This window comes from Ursus arctos, unplaced genomic scaffold (genome assembly GCF_023065955.2).
Source record: "Ursus arctos isolate Adak ecotype North America unplaced genomic scaffold, UrsArc2.0 scaffold_15, whole genome shotgun sequence".
Lineage (NCBI taxonomy): Eukaryota > Metazoa > Chordata > Mammalia > Carnivora > Ursidae > Ursus > Ursus arctos.
In genome coordinates, this window is record NW_026622819.1 from 60,079,456 (window position 1) to 60,102,519 (window position 23,064).

Genomic DNA, 23,064 nt, shown 5'->3' on the forward strand with positions numbered 1-23,064 from the left:
TTTTCTGTCTTCATTCCCCTCCTTTGGAGTTTAAATTACACATATATTAGGCTGTTTGAAGTTGTCCCATAACTAAAAAATACTGTCAATTTTTATTGTATTTTTTTCCTGTCTGTGCTTTACTCTGAATATTTTCTATTGCTGTGTTTTCAAGTTCATGAATCTTCCTCAGTGTCTAATCTGTCATTAATCCCATATATTGTATTTTTAATCTCAGACATTGTAGTTTTCATTTCCAGATGTTTGATTTGTTATCTTTTCATGTATCTTCCATGTTTCTACTCAACATGTTCATGTTGCCTCTAGCTTTGAACATATGGAATGCAGTTATAATAACTGTTGGCATGTTCTCTTCTGGTAATTTTAACACCTGTGATATCTCTGGTCATTTTCAATTAATTTCTCTATTCCCTGTGGGCCATATTTTCCTGTTCCTTTGAATGTCTGTCTGGTAATTGATTGAGCGACAGACATGATAAATTCTACCTTCTTGGTTGCCAGATATTTTTATATTCCTGTAAATATTTTTGAGCTTTATTCGAGGATGAGGTTAAGTTGTTTGGACACAGTTTGATCCTTTCAGATCTTGCTTTTAAATTTCTTTTAGGCTGGACCAGAGCAGCATTTTGTCTAGGTCTAGTCATTCTCTGCTACTTAGGTAAGTACTGTTCTTAGTACTTTACCCAATACCCCATGAAGTATGAGGTTTTCTGGACTGGCTGACTATACCAGGTCCTGTTCCCTCTCATCCTTTTAGGTGATTCTTTCCCCAGCTTTATGCAGTTTCTTCAGAAACATACGCTGATCATTATTCTGCTGAATACTCAAGGACACCCGTAGAGATTTCTGGGGATTCTCTGTGCAGCTCGCTCCTGTCCACTGTTGTGCCCTGCAAACTCTAGCTGCCGTGCTCTCTCTGTACCTTATCTTCTAAACTCAGATAGTACTGTGGGCTCCACTTGGTTCCCCCTACCTATGCCATAGCCTGGAAATGCCCTCAAAGCAGTAACTCGGGATGATGAGAGGGCTTACCTCATTGTTTTCCACTCTTGCTGGAGTCATTATGTTTTGTTGCATGGTTGTCTAATGTCTTGAAAACCATTGTTTCTTTTTTGTCCAGTTTCATAGTTATTTCAGGCATGAGGGTAAGTCTGGTCCCCATTGTTCCATCATGGCCAGAACTGGAAGTCTCTACTTGGATAGTTTTGATTGTTTGGGCTGTCTGTGTTATTGTTCAACTCTTGAGTCATGTTGACTTACAAAGCCCCTGATGGTCAGGATTGGGGTTTATGATGCTCATAAATACTTCAAAGAGCAAAGAGGGCACACCAGGTCACCTCATTTTGCTAATTTAAAACCATTTCTAAAGTATAATCGTTGTGTGGGGCCCTGAGAAAGATACAGTTCCAGGCCAATGAATGTTCTAATGGAGTTTTATTATGAGAAAGAGACAGATTTCTTCCCTTATAACTTGCTTTAATAATAAAAGCTAAACTAGTTTATAAACTTTTAAATAGCCAAATACAGAATCATTGTTTAAACATTTAAGTAGAAGTATATAAAACTAAAAGTAAAACTTTTGTATATGAGGCAAAGTGTGAATCAATCGTCTAATCCCCCGAATTTTACTGCCCAAAAGTCATTATGGTGACACTATGGTGAAACCTTTCACTGTCACTGAACTTTAGAGGGGAGAATTTAAAGGTTCATTCTGTTTCTATTCAGTCAACTTTGTGTATAAGGGAGGAATTGTCTTCTGTTCCCTTCACGGCCTTGCCGTCTACTTCACTGCATGAAGCTTCTGTTCTCCTAAACAGTGATTGCTCGGACACCAGTTTCTTCATCCAGGGAAGAAGAAACCTCTGGAATGTCCATTTCTCATTTTGGGCACTACATCACAAAGGGGACCAGAGGCCTTGTAGATGGAGTGCCAGATCGATTCACTGGCATTCTGTGGCTCAGTTTATCTCACTTTGCTTGCAGACAGGCTGAGAGCTATCCAGAGAAGTTTGAAAAGTTCTTCGGAAATGGGAAATATACTACAAGATCTGAAGTCTTTCTCACCATGGTAATCTGCAGACCTAATCATTCTATCAGAATCCCAGCAGCTCTGCCTCACCTCTGCGTGCTGATTCTATTACCAAGGGCTGCTGAAGGGGTCTCAATTCCGCAATGCTTCATTGCTCTCACTGAGTACGCTGCTTTACCCAAGATGTAACTGCAAACAACTAGAAATAAATTAAACTTGTCAAAGTAGTAAAGAAGAGTCCTTTAAAAGGATGAGTTATCCTGAACATCCCTTTCAAACAGAAACAGCTTTCTGTTTCTTGACCTCTATGTTTTGGCCATGGCCAAAAAGATTTGATAATGATTAGGTCTTATTAGCATTGCCATTTAAATATCTATCCATCAAACTCAGCAAATAGCAAGCAGGCTTCTTGACATACAGATTATTTGGTGTTTGCCATTGGCAACTTGCTTTTGCAAATAAAGGGATGTCACAGTTCTGAGTTGGAGGGACATAGGAGCATCCAAAATGCCATATCATGGTTCAAATGTGTAGCAAAAGAGATAACCTGCACAGCCCTACCTGTACTAAAGAAATTTAATTTCGTTAAAAATTTTCCCACAAAGACACCTTATACTCAAAGTACTGCTGAATTGCTAAATTATGAGGAGAGATGCTGTGTTTATATATCCATTCTATTCTCCCCTAACTGGTCCAGTGATTCAACAAAATTTAAATCAAAATCTTGCAGGCCTTTTGGAAGAAATTGACAAGCTGATTTTAAAATTCATATGAAAATGCAAGTGACCTAAAGAACCAGAACATGTTTGGAAAAAGAAGAATGAAGTTGAGAGATTTACATTATTGACTTGAAGACTTATTATAAAGCTACAGTGATCAAGCCAGTGAGGTATTAGCATCATGGCACGCAAATAGGTCAATGGAACAGGATCGCGTCTATGGGTAGGTGCACACATAAATGGCCGATTGCTTTTTAACAAGGTGTCAAGGAAACCGAATGGTCTGTCTTTTCAACAAATGGTGCTGGAACAATTGGATATGTATATTTTCTACACATATATAAAATCTTTAGTTCACACTTTGCCTCATACACAAAAGTTAAGTAAAAATAGATTACATAACTAAATATAAAGCTGAAAACTATGAAACATTGTGAGGAGAACACAGGAGACTGGAGCTCAGCTGGGCTCACCCACTTCCATGTGTGCTCCCCAGACCTGGCTGTACACCAGAGGCCCCTGGGGTGATTATTACAACACAGATGTCTCAGCCTCACGCCAGACTTAAGGAGGCCACATCTCCAAGAGAAGGGCATAGGAATCTCTGTACTAACTGCTCACTGATGGTTAAGATCCTTCAAATTCAGGAAACACTGCTTCTAAGGTCTCCAGGCCTTCTGGTCATTTGTCACCTGTTTCCCAGGCCCCAGCGCACTTCCTCCTGACCTTCTCTTCTGTGCCATAGACCACTTACGAAGAATTACAGGAAAGTTTTCTTTTGCATTCTGAAAATCTCTATGAGTTTGGATTACTTTTTAGTTTAACTGGATTTTATTGTCATTAGTACTGTCACTATTGCTACGTAGCACTGCACTATAGGAACCCTGCAAGGTGGGTGATGCCTTCCCCATTGTACAAAGAAGGAAGCTAAGGCTCCCATGCGAAAATGGCTTGTTCAAGCACACCCAGCTTGTAAATGATTAGACCAAGGATGTAAAAAAATTATGTAGACCAAGTTTTACCTGATTCTAAAACCCACCTTCTTAACCATCACACCTGCAATAATTTAGAGGCACTGGGAACTCCCTCCCACAGCGTTGGTTCATGTACTCATTCCTGTTATAAATATACCTACTAGGGGGACACCTGGGTGGCTCAGCTGGTTAAGCGTCTGCCTTCAGCTCAGGTCATGATCCCAGTGTCCTGGAGTCGAGTCCTGCATCGGGCTCCCTGCTCAGTGGGGAACCTTCTTCTCCCTCTGCCTCTGCCCCTCCCCCTGCTTGTGTATGCTCTCTCTCTCTCTCACAAATAAATAAATAAATAAAATCTTAAGAAAAACAAAACAAAAAGCCCCACAAATATACCTACTTGGTTCTGGCACTTCATAGATAACAAAGGTGAGTGTAACGTTCTCATCTTGCCCTGAGTAGTTTCTGACTCTCTGGAGATATAGATTGTGATATTGTGATTTATAATAAGAAATATGTGTTTGGTCTTTGACCCAGTTTCTGGCACCGAGCCCCTAAAACCTTGGAATTTCCTAAGTGAGGAGAATGACAGAGGTGTCTCTTGTTATGTTAGTGAAGTGGCTTTTGGATTCCCCCCGCCCTCCCCAAGGATGGGTGCGTTGCCAGCAGAACCAACCATGTGATTAAAGGTTGAAACTTTCAGTTTCAGCCCCCTGGTTTCTGGGGAGGGGAGAGGGGCTGGAGGGTTGACTCACTTGCCAGTGGCTCATGATTTAATCAACCGTGCCTATGTAATGAAGCCTTCATAAAAACCCAGAGAGCTTCCAGGTTGGTAAACCAGAATGCTCCCACATTCCAGGTTCAAATTCCGTGAGGACAAAAACTTCTTTGTTTAGGACCTCTCCCTCTATCTCTTCATCTGGCTGTTGATTCATACCCTGTGCTACCCTTTGTAACCTGGTAATCTAGTGAGCAAGAAGGCTTCCTGAATTCTGTGAGCAGCTCAAGCCAAGTACTCAAATCCAGGTTGGGGGTCCTGGGAACCCCTGAGGAATAGCCAGTCAGACACACAGGTGATAACCTGGACTGCTGACTGGCATCTGAAGTGGAGATCAGGCTTGTGGGACCAGGCCCTCAGCCTGTGGGATCTGACCCTATCTCTGGGTAGGTAGGGCCAGAATTGAGTTTGATGGTAGGACACCCAGCTGGGGTCAGAGAACTGGTCTGTGGGGGGAAAATCCGCACACATACTGGAATTGGGTACCAGAATCCTTACAGATAACAAACAGAAAAATAAGACAAAATAAAATAAAAAGAACATCAGACTTGGTTATTAGGTACCGTAACAGAAATTGCTGACAATTGGAGAGAAAATGAACAAGACCTGTAGGAAGGAAGAAAGTAGGTGAGGAAGGGGGACAGGTGCCATCTGCCGTGAGCCCAGAGTTTGCCCATGTGGATGGGGCTGTGCCTTGTGGCTTTGCTCACACTGATGAGAAGCTGGACACCTCTAGATAGCTACCAGTCGGGGAAGGGTGAGCAAAGGAATTGTGGCCCATCAAAACTGAAAATATTCCACCCCTGTGTACGAGATGCATTTGGTTTTGTCTACCAGTGATGGAAGCCATGATGCCTTGTTAGGGAAGGAAGTGTGTATTGTAGGGTCCCAGTTTTGCAAAAACTAGCAGGTCTAAGCCAAGAGGTTGACTGTGCACACATTTGTGTATATTTATGTGAGCAGGAGAGAAGGATGGTTACACCCCAACATGTTTTAGGCATGGGAAAGGCAGATGAAAAGGGAATTGGGAGAGGTGATGAGGTTTTTTCCTACTATAGCTGTGTAGGGCAGACACGTTACTTTTGTAAAGTTTGAAGAAAAATTTACTAAGAGGAAAAAAAAAGCTTGTCCAGCATAACAGGTGATCAGAAGTAGAGGAATGATCCGTTACCAAAATGACACCAGGAACAAGATGGATGGCTTTCTAACTCTTCTTAGTGACAAATGGGGTGGTGAGACTCCGGAGCGAGCAGGCCCCATTTTATAGGTGAGACTTCAGCAGACTTGTGATGTCTAAGTGGGGAGGTTGTGCGTCCTGGGCTCAGGGCTGGAGGCGTTTTCTGTAAGTGACAGTGACAGGAGGGAGCCAGCAGCCTGCTGGGGACGGCAGGGTGTCGGCAGGAGCACATGCACACCTGCACCTCTTCAGGTGGCAGGAAGAGAGAGGCACCCCTGGGAGTGCTCAGAGGCTGGGAGGCTGGGCGAGTTGCCCATCCCTGGGGCTGCTGCAGGGAGGCGGCATGGGGAAGGGGGAAGCCTGCAGGCAGCTGTTGACTCGGGGCCATTCCTGGGCCTTGGGAGTGCAGCAGGTGGCTGTGCAGACACAGACCCCCTGGAACAGTAAATCCTCCCAGCACCGGGGCTTGGGGAGAAAGGCTTCCAGCGAAATTGAACTCTGGTTCACAGAGGATTGTGCAGAACTCACTCTGTTTCCAGCCTGCTAAGCCTCTTCTCTTCCCCCTGGCAGACCCCTCTGTAGTCCAGTACGAGGCAGTGTACGGTGAAGGGAGAGGCACCTGCCTTCTGGGACGATCTTCTCTTAGCTCTCTCACACACAGTCCTTACCTAGAACACACCTGCTGACTCCGACTCCCAGGGCATGTCCCTCGGGAGGAGTCCTGCACTCTGTTTACCCAGTTCCCAGCTGGCTCACAGGTCAGAGACGTGGGCTTTTCCTGGAAGTACCCCCTTGTGTCACTGCGGAAGGTGGCCTTCCCCTTTGTGGACCCTCTTCATCTTCTTTCCTCTCCGCGAAGCCCCCTGAAGCCCTTTGCTGTGCTCCCTCCACCCCCTGCCTGCCGCTCCCCTCCCTGGAATCTATTTCTTCTTGCATGGAGCCTGCAGGGGGGTGTGGTGGTGGGGGGCGTCTTTCAGCCTCACTTCCTTCTAGCCCACCTTCTGCCGGGACTATCTTTCTTCCTGGGCCCTGAGTGCTTACCACTTGCCTGGCAGACCCCTGGCCTTGGGGTGTGCCTGGCAGACCACCCTGCCTCTGCAGGGAATAGAATTCATAGCCACAGACTTATACTCTGGAAAGGAAGTTCTTGGCGAGTCCAGACACCTAGGTTTCCCTCTAGGCCCCCTACACCAACTCCCTGCATGCTGAGATGGTTTGTTGTTGTTGTGCTGTTGGCTTCCAAAAACAAAGTATTAGATCAGGACCTGAGAACCCCAGTGTGGGGTTGCCCCCAAGTTGGCATAGGCCCAGCTTGGCATTTGAGAGCTCCTGAGAAGCTGAGCTGCCTCTGGTAGCTGCCCTACCCCTAGCTCAGATCCCTGAAAGATTTCAGGTAGAGAAGAGACCCCCCCCCACACACTGGTATGTGGCCTTGCTGTCCACAGTAGCATGCTGTCTTTCTCTGTTCATGTAATGGCTCCTGGAAAATACAAAAATCTTCTCGCGCCCAAATCTGCTGCTTATGCTCTTGTCTCTCTGCCTCTGCTTCTCCACCTTTTTTTAAAAAAAGGTTTTATTTTTATTTATTTGACAGAGAGAGAGAGAGAGCACAAGCAGGGGGAGGGGCAGAAGGAGAGGGAGAGGGAGAAACAGGCTCCTGGCTGAGCAGGGAGCCCAAATCTGGGCTCCATCCCAGGACCCTGAGATCATGATCTGAGCTGAAGGCAAACGCTTAAGCGACTGAGCCACCCAGGCGCCCCCAAAGTTGATTTTCTAATGTGGGTTTACTCTGACCCTAATATCCTCCCCTCTGATGCTTCCCAGTTCCCTATGCAGAATCTTCCATGAGCTACGACGACATCTTCCACTGGCATCTGTAACTTGGCACTCAAGCTCTCAGCTCATCGCTTTCCAAAGAAATACCCTCAGAGCTGTGAGCAGATTCACTGCCCTTAGTCTTTTCCCATCTTCCCCTCCATTAAGAGCCCCAGTTTTGCCCATGAGGAATCAAAGCCAACTGTGGCAATCCCATTCTCCTTAGTCAGTGATTGGCCTAGGAGTGAGCATTATCGCCAAAGTCTGAGCAAGGGATGTAAGGGAAAGTCGGCTAGGAGGCTTCTGAGAACAGTTCTCTTCCCTCATACGAAGATAGGGTCCTTCATATATAAGGGTCAAGTGCACATTCGGGGTTTGAGTCTGCAACAGCCATCTTAGGACCATGAAGGTTGACCTGCCGTCAAATGGGAAGACCTGAGACCTTCGGAACCAATGCTGCCCTTTCTGGGCTTCTTGCAAAGTGACATGGTAAGGGTCAATACTGTTTCGGCCCCCCTTCATTTGGTAATCCGCAGCTGAAAGCATTCCAAGTGATACACAGGGTACCCGGACAAGTCCATCATTGATCTGCCCCCACCGCTTTATAGCCATCCTCTACTTGGTAGCAAAATTGTTTCTGCAACAAGACCTTAGTCAGGTCACTTCCCTTATCCAGAGCTGCTAGAAGTTTCTGACGTTTTACCAGTTTGAGCTGCAACTCTTCAGCAGGTCTGGCTTGAATAGAGACTCTCTCATTTGGACCCTGTGGGTAAGGAAGTCACAATGATGGCCACTACAGCCTTAAAGGTCCATATAGATACTTGTGACACTGGCCATTAGAGGCTGTCACTGAGACCTGCAGAAGTGATTTTCAACTGTGCATCAGAATCCCCTGGAGGGCTTGTTAAAAGCAGATTGTCGGGGCTTATCACTGAGGTTCTGACTTGGTAGGTCTGAGGCAAGGTCAATTTACAGCCATATTTTAAAGTCCATGGCCAGGATTTGGGTGCCTTTCTTAGTGTGGTGGGGACTTGTTAGAGGGTTTTAAACAGCAGGGCACATGGGCCCGGGGTTGGCTTTAAGATGATGTATCCTGGCTTTGTCCACTCACTCAGGAAATTATAGAGGATGTCTACCCAGTGCTTGAAAAGGGCTCAGCCTTTGACCATGAACATGCTAGGTGCTGCTCTCAGAACAAGCACCCCTGTTTTCCCTGCAAGAGTACCAAGGTGTGAATTCCTTCATTCGTTCAGAAACTTGAAGTCGGCTGAACCTCACTGCTGGGCTCTTTACAGATAAGAGCCCGCACACACATGTCCTGATTGGACGAACCCTGTAAGATGGCAAGAAGGGCATTATGATCCAGATGATGACAGAGGACTTGATGAGGATGAAAGAGGTGAGGCAGAACCAGGATTTGGACCCAGGTCATGCTTTTGAAGCCCACTGTTCTTTCTGCTATAGTCTGTTGCTTTTTCTCCACATCCTGGGTGGGACCAGGCTGCCCCTTCGGCCTCTGACGGGCACTTCTGGTATCTGATTTCCATGAAGAGGCTACCTCATGCTGATGGGGTGTATCCAGGTGCGCAGGCCCAAGGACAGAGAATTCTCTGCTTTGTGCACACAGAGGAGAATTTATAAACCCACCGCAAAGCCTAGCTAAACATGCAGTCTCTCTGCGGCGTGTCCACGTGGAGAGCACCCAAGAGCTCTGCCGACCATGTCCGGCCCCATGCCTCTTGCCCGATGGACTCTGGCAGCTACCGCAGAGGCAGTGCCCTGGTCATCTATTTCAATGCTCTAATGAAAAAGTCAAAACCAAACCACTCTGGCCACCTTGTACCTACTGTTTGCGTTTATGCGCAATACATGCTGTACTTTTCTCAGGCCCAAAGGGGGAGGAAAAAACCCCCCAACCCTCTTAGCCTATTTGAAGAAGGCAGGAGCGCTTAGAGAAGCCTTCTGGAAGCATGTTTGCACTGGCCTGGAAAAATGTCTCTGAGTGTTTGCCGATGGAGGCCTTGGAGGCCGAAATTCCATAGACTTGAACAGGAATAGTCAGCGGCAGGCCCACATGTCTTGTTGTTTCTGAACCTTGGACAAAATTGGGAGCAGCTGCTCCGGGCCAAGTAGGAATGCTTTATGATGTGCTGACACATCCAGGAGATATTACAAGGAGCACGGGGTGCCATCCCTGGAGGCTGCAATTTTATGAGTTTCCTGTTTGGAGACCCCAGAATGCAGGCTCCCCACATGCTGGCTGCTGACAGCGAAAAGGGAATCTGGTAAGAGTCACTTCTGCCCAGGGTCTGGCCATGCCCAGACCCTATTCTTCGAGGTTTTGGCCATCAGAGGAAAGAGCAAATCTTCCCTTGGCAGCACACGCTGCTTCCCTCCGATGGTTCCAATGCTCTGATAGAGATGCTTCATTGGTCATTTCTGATGGAAAGACGCATCGTGGCTTATGAATGAAGCCAGCTCGGGCCTGAGCTCCAATCCCGAATCTGCCCCTTGCTAGCTATGTGACCTGGGCAAGCCACCTTGGTTTCTTCATCCTTAAAATAGGGCCATAGAGCCTCCCCTCTACAATAGCAGTCAGTAGCTGATATTGATTGAGAGCATAAGTGATGCCACACATTGTGCTAACCTATTCTCATGGATTATTTAACTTGTTATTCACCAGGCTCCCACGATAGACACCATTTTCCAGAAAAGGAAATGAGGCCCAGAGAGGTTAGGAAACTTGCCTGAGGTCACACAGCTAGCAGGATTGAATTCTGCCAGAATGCAGGGCTGACCATCACAATCACCAGTCTCCCTAGATTTTCTGTTGAACTGTTGTGAGGATCAGATGTCACTCAAATTAAATGTCACTCAAGGCCTGGCTTGAGCTGCCACTCCATTTATATTTGTTCCCTTGCCTGCTGCCCAGATCCGGAATGAAGAAGACAGACACTGTGGGTCAGAGCTGGCAGGGAGCCCAGTGGGGCTCAGCTTCCCCTGAGGGCCTGTGTTAGGCTGAGCAGCTTTTGTTTTCTTAGGCTTGAACAATAGCCTTCGAGAGCTGAGTGACATCATGGTTAGGAGCCAATATGCGATAGTCCCGGGCATGTTAATTTGCTCCTGTGTACCCCAGTTTCCTCATCTGCACAATGGGCTGATGACTGTCCTTACTCTTCAGGGCAGCTGAGAGACCCAATAAGACAGAGCATAGAGTGCACGTAGCATTGCATCTGGCTTATAATGAGCACTCAGTTGAGGGGAGTTATCATTATCCTACCCTGAGGACTCCAGATGAGAGTGGGGAACTGAGCCTTCATTATGAAAATATTTTAGGAAACAGAAAGGCAAAAATCAAAGAAAGACACAACTGTAATTTTACACCCAACAGACGTCCCCCGTCTTTCTGTCCTTCATTCTCTGTGTATCTATTTTGAACCTTCCTTTTAAATGAAGCAAGAAGTCCCATCCCCAGGACAACCTAAGGGAAATATGGCAGATTCGAAAGATGCTGCTGATGTCCAGCTTCTGCTGAGAAAGGCGGAGCATTGCATCCCTGAGAGCACGGGCTGTCCCGTACTCTAAGTACCCTGGTCAGAGTTTGCTGTGTGTTATGTTTAAGGCACATAATTAGTTATGCCCTTTCCCTGAGGCCTTTTAGAGAAATTCTTAAATTCCCACAGAGTCCACTTAAATCTTCTGAACAGTAAAATTCTTTTTTGCATTAACCTTAAGGGAACTGAGTGGTTTGTAGAAATGTCTGAGAAGCAGTCATTTTATGGGGGCTGAACTCTGTCATTGGGCCCACACCAAGAATCCTACCCGACAGTGTAGCAGAATTCTATTGCCCATGGATGACAGGCATTGTTCATGACTGACACTGTATCCATGTCCCCCTTCCTTGCTGACAGCACCTTGGTTCAGAGCACCAGTGAACTCAGTCCCCAGTGATACACTCACTTCCTCACGCATCCTTGCAACTAGAGGCAGTAACGTAACATATTCTGGACATGCGCACATGGGAGAGTTATGGGAGCTCTGTGGACGCGTGTGTTGTCTGCCTTCTCCCTTATTTCTACCTTGAGCACAGACGTGATAAGTGGAACCATAGCTGATATCTTGTAAACAAGATGAAAAAGAGAAAAGAATTGCAGAGACAGTGGTCCTGACATCACTGAGCTGCTGAATAATAACCAGCACGTTCTATCTGCAGGTGTATATCATGTGGGAAAAACAAACTTCGTCCTTGGTGAGGGAGAGGGCTGTGGTAGGAGTTGGGCTGACCAGATGACTGAACTGCTCTGGGGCAGATCTATGAAATGAGGGCATTGTGGGTTAGGGGGAAACCCCAGATGCCAGCATTTCTACCTTACCCTCGCCCTTCCTGCCCCACAGGGAAAACAGTTGTTTAAGTCACTTTAGTTGAATTTTTTGTTACTTGCAGCCTAAAGTATTCCTAACTGTTAAGTAGAACTCCAGGTGACCTTTGGAAATCTAGTTAAGGAAAACTGGGAGGGAAATTCAGGGCTGAATATTTACTCTCTGACCATGGTGTCTCCGCTCTTTCTGGGTTAGAGCTTGGCTGAATGAACACTTAGAGTGCAGCAGGGCATGATCAGAAAATCTAGATCAGGAATTCTAGTTGTGTCACAGACAAGAAAAGAGAAGGTGATGAGGATCCCTGGGTCACAAACTGATAGCCTTTCATGGGGAGAATGTTCTGTCAGAGAGCATCTGGGTCCACATCCCTCCCTACCCCCTGGGCTTCCATTCACTGTTGTCTAATTAATCACCCTTTCCCGAACATTCTATGATTTGGCTGATCCATTTCCTTGACTCTAAAGTTCTCATCACTTCCTCTTCCACCCTCCCTTTTGACTTACCTTCCAAGGCCCCACTTTGTGATCTCATCTTTCAGGTCCTTGTGACCACTGCCATGCCTTCCCACCCACACAGGATGCATTGCTTCTTCTGCTAGGCCATCTTAGTTCCCTCCTCTGACATTGGTTCCAGCCCTCCCTCATCCATTAAGCACCTGTCCCTTGACACCAGGCTAGACACTTAACGTATGATATTACAGTTCACTGTAGATATGCTGATGTCACCTGCCGGAGTAGGATTTCTTTGAGGGCAGGATCTATCTAATTTGGCCACTTACATGTTTTCCAGAGCTCAGAATGATACTTGCAATGAGTGCTTGAGTGTTCAAGTCTGTGCTTCCAACAGTGTGTGCTTTGGATCACCAGTTTCCTAGGATGATCTTAGGAATTGCACACCAGAAGGATTCCATGGTCCAACAGGTGTGGAGAATGGTAGACTGTATGAGATTTTGCAAAGCCCTACCCATATAGGGAACCACCAAGAAGGAGACTTGAGTATGCAAAGCTTCTCCAGTGGACTTGATCATGGGGTCTCTTTTTCATGGAGAACCTCGAGGGACTAAAATGTTGAGGAATGCATTTTAGAAACCCTAAGTCAGACAACTCCTTTATTTGAAAAGGACAGCATAAGCCAGTGCCTTTCTTAAAGTCTACCAGCTGTTTGGAGGTGTAGATGAACTCTGAGATTGAAAGCCCTTGAAGGCATACCATGGGTGACCTCAGGGGTCACTAGACAGTCAGTGAGCTGTGGTTTCTAAGGCAGCAGTTTGAAGGGTCAAGAAGACCTGGGCTCAGATCTGGATTTTCCACTTTCTACCTGCGTCACCATGAGCAAACACTCCAACCTCTCTGTCTCCGGTTTCTCATCTGTAAAACGTAGCTAATAGTGCCTATCTTGTGTGGCACTTGTGATGTCTGAAGGGTATACACCATGTAACAAAGGCTCAGTGAGTGGTTACTGTGGAAGCCAACTGATTCTCCAGACTTCCAGGGATGTGAGGAAAGATCCTACAGATATTAGAGGTAAGCATTAAAGATGAATTAACAGCATTTTGGGTACATGTACTAGTGATATGTAGAGATATAGCCAGGAAAGGTGCTCCAGGTGAGAGTAAGGACTCTCCAGCCCAATATTATCAGTAGGACAAGGGCCTGTTCATTCTGGAATCTTCCTTCCTGCACCTGGGGACTGGCAGGTGAAACAAAACCCTAAGATCCCTCTGTCCTCCAAACCAACTTCCTTCCCCACCCTAGTGGCCATCGTTCCCTGGCCCTCCACACCCCAGAGTGGGCAGCAATGCAGCCGGACCTGCACATTCCTCCCTTCTTCCTCAGTCTGCCATGATTTGGCCTCTGTCCATCTCTTTGCCTCTTCTTTCTTTCCTCTCTCTGTCACACTCTGCCTCAGTGACACTGAATCTCCCTCATCTCCCAGCACCCTCTGGGCTCCTCCCTCCCACCTCAGGGCCTTCGCTGTGTTCTTTCCTCCATCTGGAACCCTTCCCTTCTCTCTTTCGATTGAACTCTTCTCCAGATCTTATCTCAAACGTCACCACCTCGAGAGAAACCTTCCCCGAAATGCCACCATGACCAGTACCTCCACTATTATCTGCTCACATCCTTTCCTCTGCTTTTTCTTCACCCTAAACACGATTCTTAAGGATACATTTGTGTGATTAAAAAAAAAAAACCACAAAAAAACACAATGTCTAGCCCCTATTCTAGAAGCCAGGCTTCATGAGGTTTGCTTTGCTGACCATTGTGTCCCCGGGGCCTACACTGGCTTGGGCACAGCAGTAGGTGCCCAAAAATACTAGGTGAACTGACTAGACAACATTTCTGGCTTATTTGAGGGCTCCGTGGGTCCCACAGTTTTCTGAACGGGGTCGTTTTCTCTGTGGGCCTGGGAGGGACAGGCTGGGAGGGCTGGCGTTTGAGCCTCGCATGGCCGGGCAGGGGAAGCACTGCAGGAGGCCCTGTCAGTGGGAGCCTGTAGTTGTCTCTAAAGTGGTCCCCTTTAGGGACTCGTGGGAGAAAATTCTTCCAGCCTTCAGTAGAGCATTTTCCGCATACCTCTGACACATTCCATTCTTTACTCTGCAAATTTTGGAAGAGCTCATGTCTTCCGTTGTGCTTCAGCTGCCGGGAAGCTCCCTTGAATTTACAGCCACTTCGCAGAATCAAATGACAGCTCAAAGCTTGCAGTTTGCATGCTAACCGCACCCAGATTCATTTTCTTTTCCTACCCCCATTTTCCTTTCATCCCAATTTCTTACTGTAGTCATTTTGTATCCTGATGCAGGTATGGGGCACTGGGAGCCCCATCAAACCCTTACTGCAGTGATTTGGATATTTTTAAAAATCGAGGTGAAATTCATACATAAAATTCACCATTTTAAAGTACACAGGTGGGTGGCATTTGGTACATTTGCAGTGGTGTGCAGCTCGCACCTCTATCTAATTTCTAAACATTTTCATCACTCCCAAAGAAAACCCCTTGCCCTTTAAGCAATCACTCCGCATTCCCCTCCCCCCCCCCCCCCCCCCCCCGGTCCCATTCTGTTTCCTTCAGATGGAATTCTACAACACGCGGCCATTGGTGTCTGGCTTCTTCCACCGTGCACCACATTGTAGCATGAATGGACACTTCATTCCTCTTTGTGATTTGTTTTGATAGATCGATTGGTTACAAATGTGGGTCAGCAGAGGCGGGGAACATTTAGGTTCCTCTAACATGTGAGAGGAGAAACAAAATCTCTCCAAGTCTCTGTAGAGTACATAATAGACAGTTCCACCCAGAGAGCGGGTGCTGGTCCAATATTACAATTCCAGAGGTCTTGAGACCTGGGCACCGGCTGCTTCTCTCCAGAGATACTCTCCCAGAATAGAAAGAGGTGTCAGTCAGCATTAAAATAACCTTGGCAGGAGTCCCCATGCCAGAAAGATAGCCACAAATGTCAGTGCCAAGGTACATGGCAGCAGGAAGGGGGGCTCTAAATTAAGTCTTGGACGGTGAGTAATATTGACTCGGGTCTGGTGGGGGCTGACCGGTCACTTCTACCCCCTTGGATGCATGTCCCTGATTTGGCAGGTGGTGGGTGAGAAGGGCTTTGGGAAGGCTGAGGTGGAAATGCCGCCAAGAAACGTTGTATGATGTCCAGCACTAAGGCACTCCATCCAGGCCAGAAGGCAGTTGAGGTGGGAGAAATACAGGGAGGCACAGGGATCCCAGCTCCTTGAGCGGAACTTAGGAAAGCAGACATCATGGTCGTTCAGCTCATGGAAAGGGGCTCCGTTTTAATGTGTTGATTATTGACGCTGGAGATGATCAGAGAGATGACAGGGGACTGACTTAGTTGAAAATGGCTGCGGCCCGACCTGGTTTCTTTCTGTGACACGACCTGAGGTTCTTTATCTTTTAAAATTTCATTAAAGTTTTGAAAATGGTACTTTTGACATTCTGGGGAGGCTTAGGTCTAAGATCACCCTGGGAACAGAGTCCAGTCATATTATCTCTAGTTATGTCAGCTTGGGTAAATTTCCTCTCTGACCCTTAGTTTTCTCATCTGTAAAATGGAGTGATAGCCTGGTTACTCAAGGAGCTACCATGTGGATTAAATGCAGGTGAGACATTGGCATTGAGATAGGTGTTCCTTAAAGGTTTGTTCTCTTCTTCCTTTTCCCTCTTCTAAATATTAAGGAAAAACCCAGATCTTTAGGGGAATCCAGTGATCAGTGATGCAGTGTGAGGCCCAAAAGTGGGATGTGAGTGAGAAAGTGCAAGGGTAAGGCATGGTGAACGCTTTACAGTGGAGAAGACTTCAAGATGTCAGGTTGGGAGAGACAAAATAAACTGATGTGAGAATCAATTTCAGGAAAACCCATGAGGGCATAACAAATGTGAAGTGCTGTGCATGGTCCGTTACCGTCAGTTGGTGTGTTTTTTCTGGAGAGCCTTGTCTTAAGCGGCAATGGGCGAGCGCCATTTTCCAGAGCTCTCCATCCCAACACTGACACGTCATGTCAAAGGGACCTATTTGTGACCTGGGCCTCCCTCCTCCAGCCTACTGTGGAAATTTCCTGGCACATACACACTTTCTAAATACTTTGTTAGCATTGAATGAATACTTCCCATGGAAGAGGGCCTGCGCTAAGCTCTTTGTCCTGACCATCTCCTTTTTTCGTTATGGTAGCCCTAGAATGTAGGTCATTGTATTGACAGAGGAAAGACACAAGGCTCTGAGGCAGAACACACTTGCCCAAGGTGACCAGGGTAGCAAGTGGCAGAGCTGCCCTTTGACCCAGGCAGCTGGACTTAGGAGTTACTGTTCCAGATCTCAGGTTCTGGTGATGGCTTTCAGCACTCTTGCCTCCTGGGTGCGGGAAGAAGGGAATCAGGGTCAGTGTGGGCCTGAGTGGTTGTTGAGGAAGACTCTGAGAGCACGTGGTGACATTGCCAGACATATTCACAATGAAGGGCCTGCATGACCGCAGGAGACACACAGGGAGACCAGGAGCTTTCCAGGGACAGCAAGTTGTAATAAACACTGAGAGCAGCGAAAGTGGGCAGCAGCAGTAGGAGGACTGAGGAAGCTTCTGTCAGCAGGCCTCAGCATCCCCAGAGAAGCTCTTGCTCCATCGCTCAAGCTAGGGAGCACCGACATCATGCCAGCTGGGCAGCTATGGGGTGGGCATGGCAGGGAGTGGGAAGGACACCTACCACTTAGAAAGGCAGCTTGAGGTCAGAGGACTCAGGAGGGGATGCCATCCATCCCTGGAGCCACACCTGGATTTGAGAGCTGCGTCAGCCACTTCCTGGCTGGGGACTGAGAAAGTTCCCTTTCACCTCAGGACTGCAGGTTTTTTACCTCTAACATAAGGATAGAGACCCAATGGGATTATCCCCAGGGTTAGAGAGAATGATCACAGCATAATAAGTACAGCTCTGGCCCCTGCCCATAGATGTAAATGCTTGTTCCCGTTGTTAGTAATAGTGGTAATGAGTGGTATTAATATGAGTGTTCCTGTTGGCACAATATTAAACCTATGTTTCCTTTGAATGGCCTTGCCAATTCATCGTGAGAACCAAGAGTACCCACCTCTTTAGATAGAGCTTTGGAATCAACCTTAGAATCTAAGGTGAAGAAAATTGGTGTGTGTGTGTGTGTGTGTGCGTGTGCACACGCGTGCATGTTAGCGTGTGTGCACATCTGCATGCACATGCGTGTACCCACGTGTGTCTTGTGGAGCTGGGGAGAGTTTCAAACCTGGCAGAAGGATACGATGGTGCTCAGACCAGGCACAGTGTGTAACAAGCGCTGTGAGGACACCAAGGAGGAACTTGGCGCTGTGAAGGAATGGGCGAGGCTTCCAGAGCTTGCGATGTCGGCATTGGCCCTTGGCAGATGGGAAGAAGTCAGCTGGGTAAAGAGGCGAGAGGAAGACAAAGGCACCGCATCTTGGCAGAGCTTGCCTGGTTCAAGGAACACGTTCAGAAGCAGCAGAGGCTGGGTGCTGGGAAGAGGTACCATGGCCCATGGCTGAAAAGGGGGGCCCTCTCCCGACTCCAGCCCGAGCCAGAGCCTTACTTTCTCTCCAAAGGTCCCCCCAGGACACTCTACCATGGTTGGCCCAATGTGGACAGCTCCGTGTTCAGACAGTCACGCATTCCTGGTTATGTGTCTGTCCCAAGGACCTTGGGAGGGAGGAGCATAGGTGAATGAAGGGGGAAGGAGCCAGCAGGCAGGCAAAGACTCAGGGAAGGGAGCCGAGAAGACAATGCTCTTTGAGAGACCAGACCTTGGAGGGCCGACACCGTCTCCGTGGTGAGCCCGGCCAGGGTGACCTCCGGCAGTCTGCACTGTCTCTGTGGACGTGGGCCATGGAAATCCAGGGTGGAGATAGTTCTTGGCGAGGCACGTCATGGTCTGGTACATCTCATAATTTCCCTTGGAGGCCTCCCTGGGTATGCTGTCTCTCACGGAGAAGGATGTCCACAGGGGCCCCCATCACTTCTGACTTGTTTTCCCAAAAGTGCAGCTGGATTTGCTCAGTGCCATCTGCACTATCTCACTGGCCACCCCGCCTGCTCATCTGTTTACAGGCCGTCAGACAGCTGGCCGGGCGAGGGGGACACTGTGACCACAGAACGCACAGTGTTGACTCCTCCGATGGGAGGACCCTGGGGCCTTTACCTTGCTTGCCCTGGGGTCCCAGCTGAGAGATGGGCCACCAGTTAGCTCCACAGTGAGCTTGACCTATGTTAACCACAATAACAAAAATACCATGATGAATTGAGGGCTAATTAGGTACCAGGTATCATACAAACATCTCATGGAATCCTGCAACCATGTGAGATCAGGGCGGGTCATTAATCTCTTCTTCCTGATGGGGAAGCTGAGGCCCAGAGAAGTCATGTAAATTGCCCAGGGATCCACACCCAAAGGGCAGAGCTGGAAGTAAGCTCCTGGAGGCACGGGACCCTCCAAACAGGAAAGAGCCCCCTCCTCCAGGCATTCAAGGCCCTTTGGGTTGTGTACTGACCTACCTATCTGGCTTCAGACCCTGCCTGGCCCTCATCCCCCCAGCAGAGCCGCAACGTCCTGCTGCCTATTCCTGATGCCCTATCTGATTTCCAGCTTCCACGCCTTTGTCCCTGTGGTTTTCCCTGCCTGGCTCTGGGAAGTATCTTGGAGGGACCCCACCTGGTCTACAGGGTCAGGAAAGACTTTCTCTTTTTCTCATGTCTAGGGTCCAGCACTGCAGAGTCAGTGATGACATTTTTTATTCTAAAGATACCTCCTGCTCATTATTAAAGGTCCCCAGAATACAAAAGTTGGTGAAGTCGAACTGTCCTTTCTAATATCTTCATCACCCCAAATTTCACTCCCAGAGAAAGCCGCTGGTGGGTGGTGTGCTGTGTATCCTCAGATGTTTTCATGCATGTGAAAAGATATAGTATATTTATATATACACATAAGTGGGATCAAACCACATTTCTGGAGGCTTTTCTCCATTTGCCTCCCCTCCCCTGTCCCTCAACTATTCTCCATCTCTCTGCCCTGCTCTGTGTCTGGGAGGCCAGTCCCTACAGACAGCAGCGCCTTGGCTCCTGGGGGCTCTGGCTTCTGAGTGGGATGGCCAATGGGCAGCACTGGCAAGAGATAAGAGGACCAGAGGAGAAGAGGCTGAGGTGTTTACTCCCCACTCCCCTTCTGCTTCTGCCTTAGCTCCCTGTGGTGCTTGAAGTGGCCAGACTCCCTGAGGCCACAGGCCACTTTGGACCTTTCTTCCGCAGTCCAGCTATCTCTGGGCTCCAGCAACCTTGGGCCTTCTCTTGTCCCCTGAGGCTGAGGTGGATGGTGACCTCCTGCTGTTGGTGCTACCACAGCCCCCGATGGGTCTCTTACCCTTGCCCCAGCACCATACCAGCTTCCCCATGACACCTTTGTTCACACCCTTGCACGCTCTTCAGTATGGCCTCTGCTTGCTGCTGGAACTCTGACACACATACCATTCTGGAACTTCTCTGCCCCTTAGCACCATGCTGTCGGCATATTTGCAATATATGTAGCTGTGTATCTGTTCTTTTTTTGTTTTGTTTTGTTTCAATTCTTTATTTAAATTCAATTTAGTTGACATATAGTGTATTATTAGTTCCAGGAGTAGAGTTCAGTGATCATCAGTTGCATGTAACACCCAGTGCTCATTACTTCGGGTGCCTTCCTTAATGCCCATTACCCAGTTACCCCATCCTCCCACCCCCCCTCCCCTCCAGCAACTCTCAGTTTGTTTCCTAGAATTAAGCATCTCTTATGGTTGGCCTCCCTCTCTCTTTTCATCTTATTTTGTTGTTCCTTAAAGCATGCACGGTACTTCTTTCTGGAAAAATTATAATCTAGAGCTTGAGATCCAAAATAAACAATGACCAGGTAAATGTAACGGTAGAGAGGACTGTGGAAGGCTTGAGCGAGTTGCCATGATAGAGACAAATAGGGGTGATCTGCTGGCTGGTCTCCTGTCACACGGATGGACCACAATTTCGGCTGTGTCCATTGATGGACATTTAGGATTTGTCCACAGTTTAACTCCCTCCAACAATGCTGCAGCAAACATTCTTGCTCCTGCATCTTTGTGCCTTTGTCCCAGCATATCTGGAAAGGAATTTTCTAGATGTGGAACTGCTGGAAAGAGGTGTAGGTGGATTTAAAGTTTGCCAGATTCAATAAATGATGTTGAAGGAGCACCTCTTCCCCAGGGCAGCCCACGCAAGATGAAGCCAGACCTTCTTTGCCCTCTGGGGAGCTGGAGGAAATCTTGTCCAGGAGAGGGCTTGATGGGAGCAGAATCTCTTCAGCCTTCCTGGAACTAAAACCTCATCACGGCCTTTCTCCTTTTATTCAAAGTGGCAATAATGCAACGTGCCCACCATCCCTTCCCCTGCCCTCCACAGCTATCTTTCTTCCAAGGAACCTTGGAGTTGATGGAAGAATGTTGCAAGCAAATACCACAGAGATTTTTTAGGAAAATGAGATCCAAGAGAAAAGCCTGGATGCAATTACGACTTCAACCTTTGTGGTGATTCAGTTTGAGTAAATGTTTAAAGAACACCTGGCCTGCGTTAGTTCTGTGCTGGTCTGAGGAGAACAGGAATGGAGACGGTGTGGTCCCCTCCACCCCCCGAGGAACTCACAGTCTGGGGAGGGAGGAGGAGTTAATACGCTGTTTTCTAAAGTTGTCAAGGGACCCGGTGCATTAGAATTACTTAGGAGCTTTTCAAAAATTCAGGTCCCAGAGGTCCACCCTGGGGACTTTCTTGTTCATCGGGTCTCAAGTAGAGTCTGGGACTCCATGGGATGAAAAGCCCTCCAGATGGCTGATGTTCAGGGTGGGTTGTGACCTATGGCTGTAACATGTCCACCCTGGGACATGATGTGGTCACTTGTGTAGTGTAGGGGTGGCAGGCCTTCATGGCCAAACCTGGTACTTTGTGTGGCCTATAGTTTGCACTTGCACATTTCAAAAAAAAAAAAAGTCAGTTTCCAGCCTCTAATAATCAGAAGATACCGCATTAAATTTTGGATTTCATCTCTTTGAAAAATCCTAACCACTTGTTATGGTACTTGGCCTTTTGGATGGGGCGCACATCATCCAGTTTTCTGCAACCCCAGAACTCCCCTGGTGTCTCTCTTGTAACACTGTTGCCATGTTGTTGCTGGACTAACGCTACTCTTTTTCTTATGGTAGAATGAAGGCAAATGAAATACTTCTGTGCTGTTATCTACATCAAAATTCAAAGACCGTAAGACAGATCAAGAAGAGTGTGTGTGTGTGTGTGTGTGTGTGTGTGTCTCTGTGTGTGTGTCTCTGTGTGTGTGTGTCTCTGTGTGTGTGTCTCTGTGTGTGTGTGTCTGTGTGTCTCTGTGTGTGTGTCTGTGTGTGTGTGTCTCTGTGTGTGTGTGTCTGTGTGTGTGTGTCTGTGTGTGTGTCTGTGTATGTGTGTCTGTGTGTCTCTGTGTGTGTGTCTGTGCGTGTGTATGTGTCTCTGTGTGTGTGTCTCTGTGTGTGTGTCTGTGTGTGTGTGTCTTTGTGTGTGTGTGTGTCTCTGTGTGTGTGTGTGTCTGTGTGTGTGTGTGTGTGTGTGTGTGTGTTAGGTGAGAGACAGCATATTTCTTTATGGACCTGTTCGATGGGCACATCAAGCGTGTCAAAGGAATATGAGCTCAGCCTGTTTCCTTCCTCTATGCTCCAGGCTGAGCGAGCCCCACGCGCCAGTGCCAAGAACAGCAGATCAGAGGTGGGGGGTGTGGGAATCAAGAACCTGGATCCCTCCGGCCCCTTTGGCAATTAACTCACTGTGTCACCTTGGGCACAATATTTAATTCCTCTTGGTTGTCTTGTAAAACAGTGGTTTTCAACTGGGGGAAATTTTACCCTCCCTCCAAAGGGACAGTCAGTGTTGTGCAACATATTTTGTTGTCACAATTGGAGGGAGAAGTTGCCATTGGCCTCTAAGCAAAGGTCGGGGATGCTGATAAACATACTACAATGGACAGGACAGTCTCCCACATGACAGGATTATCCTGCCCAAATGTTCACAGCGTTGGGTTGAGAAACCCTATTATAAATGGAGGAGCCTATCCCTCTTAGCTCTGAAAATCTGAAATGTTACCCTCAGGAAACACACACCCACACAGCACACAACTTTCAGTTTTGTGGGTGGATAAAGCCTCAGGAATAGGTAGAATCTTGAAGGGTGAGTAGGATGAGAGACAGGGAGGGGTATTCCATTAAGTGGGAGCCATGAGCAGAGGTAGGGGAAGACAAGTACGGAGCACGGTCATGGTCACAGCATGGTAAGTGGTCTGTTTGCCCGGTTGATGGGGGTGATATAGAAATCCAAGCCTGGAAAGGCTGGGGACCAATGGCTTGGGGCAGTGTTATCAGTGCATGGGGTGGAATGCAAGTCTGTACGGCTGATCCACAACTATTCCAGCTCTTTCTCCTTCCAAGATATGGTAGGATTGTACTCCCTGCTCGGGTGAAGTCAGGGCTGGCCATGGGACTTGAGTTGGCCCTTGAATCGTGAGCAGAAGTGGAGAGACTCCAGTGTTGGGTGCCTCCAGTGTGTTCTTTGGATTACTCTCTCCTTTCCCTCTGGCACAAGGACCCTCAACATTCAAGATGGTGTCTGCTTCG

The 23,064-nt window shown here is 47.7% G+C and overlaps 2 long non-coding RNA genes across 5 annotated transcripts in view; both read left to right on the plus strand.

Moving 5' to 3' along the window:
• The window catches only part of LOC113264107 (uncharacterized), a 248,283-nt gene that overhangs the window by 169,709 nt on the left and 55,510 nt on the right, over nucleotides 1–23,064 (plus strand). The gene's annotated exons all lie outside the window — the stretch shown is intronic.
• LOC130543725 (uncharacterized) lies at nucleotides 235–11,631 on the plus strand. The gene is made up of 2 exons (XR_008959277.1): nucleotides 235–2,068; nucleotides 2,760–11,631. It is a non-coding gene; the product is annotated as an uncharacterized LOC130543725 (long non-coding RNA).